Below are 4,616 nucleotides of genomic sequence, written 5' to 3'. Positions count from 1 at the left end.
CAGCAGGAAAAAGAAAATCTGAAAGCTCTTCTATTAAATCTGGGAAGCTAAGTCTGTTGGTACATGCCGCTGCCATGTAACGCAAAGAAATACAAGAATCAAAATCAAAAGTTCAGAAGATCAACATTTGTGTGGCAAACAATTACATCACTTTAAGTGCTTCATTTGAATATGCAGAAGGAATGTTTGGAACAAAAATTTGGAACAGTGTTCAAATCTCAAGCTAACCATTTTGGACCACAGCCCATGTTAACATGCCTTAATTTAAAATGCTGCACATCTACCAACTGTTAAAAGTACATTTGTGTTGGCCAGACTTAAGAAGAATTTATTCACAACATTCCATTCTGCATAACGTCTCAAAGCTGATATGAGTTCTACAAGTCCCAGATTATGATACAAATCTGTGTATGTTGGTTCTTTAAATATTTTGCCTCCGTCTTTATCATAAATTGATAAAATAGGACTTAAATTATAAGCTTTCTATCTTTGACCACGAGAAGTGTTAAAAATTGCCCTATCTGGACCTACTTGCAGATTTCGCAATTTTTAGCTCGTACACTGAAAATGTGGAATGTCTTTCAGCACTAGTTAAATACTGGTTTAAAAGACACCTCTTCCAATTCCCTCACACTAACTCATCTCCCTGTAATCTATATTTCCTTAATGGAGTTATGTTTCTACATTCACGAATCAAGATCTACAAGAAATTAGCCGCAAGGTCTTGCCTGACTATTTATGAAGTGACATAACACTTCTCTAGTTTGATGACCTCCATCAAGACATTTTCCTAGACAAAAAAGGTAAAAAAGGTTTAACAAAGTCTAGATATGAAGAGGGTATTTGCAGTAACAGCATGTACCATTTTAATTGGGTATCATATTGGCTTCATCTCCTTAATGCATTCAGGAACACAGTAAGAAAAAACAGTCCTTGATAACTACTTAAAATTCTCATGACAAAGCTTTCTACAATTTAACTGAAAGCTAAGACAAATCTACGCCAAAAGGATTTTTATATGAAACTAAATACAAGTCATTCAAACCAGACATTTTATCAGTTTGAGTAGAATTAGAGGCAGTTAAGTCTAAACTTCTGGTTTTCTATTATTTATCAGGGGAAATGTACAGGTGACTGAGTATGCCCAAATCTCAAAGAACTGAAAGAGTTTATCCATGTATGCCATCTCAAGAAGGCCTTTACTACAGAAGGAAGTCTAATTTGATCAGTATATAAAGAAGATAGAACTTGTGAGAATATCTCCTTCGATACTGAAATATAGCTATTCTAAACATACATGACTTCATATATTAGAAAAGAATGAACAACCTTCTTTAGGGAACACACCTGTATTACAGGAACACAACCAAGTTCACTTTCTGTAGAGAACTGAAGTCACACCTGCAACATTGGAAAGAGAATATTGTCAGCTTTAAGAACCTATTCAGATCACATTTTGTAGCCACAGAAAAACAGGGTTTGGTTGTTTTTTGGTTTTTTGGTTTGTTTTTTTTTTCCAGTCATTGAGACTAACCAGACACTGTAGTATTAATTCTCAAAATATCAGTTACAATTTCACCTGTATGGCAATATCACAGTACTATCCAAACTGCTATACTTCCCTTTCCTGTCTTGGGCCAATATTGTCCCATCATCAGATCACATATAACAAAAACACTTGGATAAATATTCTTTGCATCACAGATGACATGCCTCCACCATTCTCCTTCAAACTCTCAGCATTTCCTTTTTTTTTTTTGCTTCAATAACCACCAACTTTTCTTCATTTTCAATATATTTGCATAATTCTGACTATCTATTCTACCTTCTTAATCCACCACACATCCCACCTGAGTTGTAATAAGCTTTTTTGTCATTACTTTCTCATACATTGAACATAAACATGCATAAGTCAGTATCTCTGATGCCACCCATTTCACTTCTCAAAGAGATTAGAATAGTATCAGCCTGTTAGAAAGTAAAGCACAACTGGCCAAAAAATACTGTTGGAAGCTATGACCTGCTTTCTAAATCAAGTCTTAGAAGCATTAACATTTTCCTTTCTCCTCCTGAGCCATCATCCTGATTATCTGAGTAACACTAGCTACTTTGCTTCTGAGCCCCAGAATTTTCCTCATTGTTAATGTTTCTTAACACACCTACAAGAAGAATCAAAAGACTGTATGTTTATTAATAAACTTCTGCACAGCAAACCATGCAGATATAGCACTTGATACAGGACGCTACAATAAATTTCAGTTTCCTAAAGATTTAGAGAAGCCACATCATTTCTATGTGCTTCATGATTTGTACAACAGGTCTTTAAACATTTAATGCTCTGAATATATTTTTATTTTTCAGCATTCTGACATTACAGGTCAAATGAAGCATACAAAGCAGCAATAACAACAACAACAACAAAAATCAGTGCAAACTCACTGAGGAAGAACTTAAATTATAAAGCACTTTCTTGGGGACAGTATAAGACACTCACCTTAGTGAATATACTAACCACGATCTTTCCAAATCCGAAAGTGTCATCAGTATGATCCTGTTTAAAAAGAAAAACAACACACACACCAAGTTTTATAAGAGTAAAAATTATTTATGAAACAAGTCAAGTTCATTTAATAATGCAATACAAGTCCAACCATGTAAAATATGTATGCAACAGATGAAGAACAGTTATAAAGACTACAAATACAAAATGAGATTAAATGCAAGAAATTTTACTGATAAAAACATTTACCATTATTGTAACCTAACTTCTAAATTGGTTCCTTGAACAATGCACAAAATAACTAGTCACTGAATTCTGTTCCCCTTATAAATATAAGAAACCCCCCAAAATTCCACCTCTATGATCTTCATTTATTGTTAGAACATTGTTTAGATAATATAGATATCGACACAATCTATTTTAAAATGAACCATTCACTCATTTGAGCATCCAAGCAGAAGAATGAGTACTATCTAGTATAAAATTTGGGATCACTTATTTGAATAAAAGTTATATTTTTTCTTCCACAGGTTACAATCTTAAAACATTTCACTACCAAACTAACTACAAATTTGAAGTTAACTTCGCAGACGAAAAGCTCTTCAGAAACCTAATTCAACTGAGCAAAAGTATTGACACTGTGACTAAGACTAGTTTCATATTCCAAAATACAAGGATGCATTCTTAAAGAAAAAGCCATTCCCAGCTCACTCAAAAACTTACTTTTTTTTTTTTAACAGGTATAGGTAAAAGGCACAGAAAGAAGCTTCCTTAGCTGTATCCCAGAGGGACAAACAGGAAAAAAATAAATCCCTCCATCCTCAAGTAATGGTTCTTAAACGGACCTAAGCTTATGTCACCACTCACTTCTATTCCTGAAGCACCCACAGCACCACTATTATTTAATTTCCTTCCAGTTTTATATTGGTTTTGTTGTTTTTAAAGCTGTTTATTCTCCCCATGGAGTAATTAATAGCAAAGAGTTAGCCTGAGGTAACAGGACAAAGTCAACTCAGTTTTACTATGAATAGCATGGTACCAGCACATTGTTGAACTTATCGAGTTCACATCATGGAGGGTCAATCTCACCACTGCTGTGCTGACCAACATAGGGCAGCTCCTCATTCATCATTGGCTTTCCTGTAACTATAAGAAGCCAAGTACCAAATAATCTCCCCTTCTCCCCCGAAAAAAGCAGTCAGAACTACTCCTCCACCATCAGGCAAGAATTGTTCTCTCCTCTGCCAGATCAGGAGCGAAGCTTATTTTACCCTTTCAGGTAATTATTGCTTCTTCTGTTAAGCCCACCACCTGTGCTCAAGTCTCCACAGTGGATCCAGACTGGTCAGCCCCAAGAGCCAACAGAAACTGTCTTTCTCAAATTTATTCCTTCACCTTGAATAATAAGCTGTGGCCCAGAGCTAAGTTTAATTGCCAACAGGTTGGATATTTGCCACAAAGACAAAAAAGTGAGCACAGATATACACTCCTGACTTTTGTCCTTTTCAAACAAAATTACAAAAATTATACATTTGAGGAAGTGTTGTGACACAAGTGAGGGGAAAAAGTTATCTCACCCCAGCATGCAGTCATATATTTTACCTTTATTGTAGGTGAAACTAGATCTAAAGTATATACAACACCATATTTCAACTTTAATATTTGTTGACATCTCCATTAAGCAGCCTATTTGCACACCTACTGCTCCCCTCCCTTAAAAAAAAAGGGAAGAATTTCACCGTGGGGTATTAAATTTACAAAAGTTCCAGCCTAATGCTGCTCTTTAGACATTGCTGCAGTTCATACCCAGTTAAAAGATTTCAGTCAGAATGAAAGTCCCATTCTGGAAGACTATGCCAAATAAATTCTCTGACTATTGCTAACACAGCTCCCACCCCATCAGTAATACAGTCCACAAAGCATAGCAACCTAACAAACATGATGTACTTGTCCTATGAGTTGGCTATATTAGTACCAAGAAATAAGAGCTCAAGTCACAGAGGAACCCATGGTAGAGAAGTAATTGAAATCAAAGAAGTGCTTTATATACTGAACATCTTTGCACAATTAAAGAAACTAGCAGAAACATAAAAGTACATGAAATAAGGTCAAGCAC

At 35.3% G+C, this 4,616-nt stretch overlaps 1 protein-coding gene across 1 annotated transcript in view; it reads right to left on the bottom strand.

Moving 5' to 3' along the window:
• The window catches only part of PER1 (period circadian clock 1), a 40,830-nt gene extending 39,427 nt beyond the window's left edge, over positions 1-1,403 (bottom strand). Inside the window, exon 1 of the mRNA XM_009880763.1 lies at positions 1,348-1,403. The gene's annotated coding sequence lies outside the window, so the exon portion shown is untranslated. The remainder of the gene's footprint in view (positions 1-1,347) is intronic.
• Positions 1,404-4,616: the final 3,213 nt, after the last annotated feature.

This window comes from Charadrius vociferus, unplaced genomic scaffold (assembly GCF_000708025.1).
Source record: "Charadrius vociferus isolate BGI_N301 unplaced genomic scaffold, ASM70802v2 scaffold643, whole genome shotgun sequence".
In the NCBI taxonomy this organism is placed as follows: domain Eukaryota; kingdom Metazoa; phylum Chordata; class Aves; order Charadriiformes; family Charadriidae; genus Charadrius; species Charadrius vociferus.
Note: the sequence above shows the minus strand (reverse complement) of the source record. Positions and strands in the feature narration are given on the sequence as shown.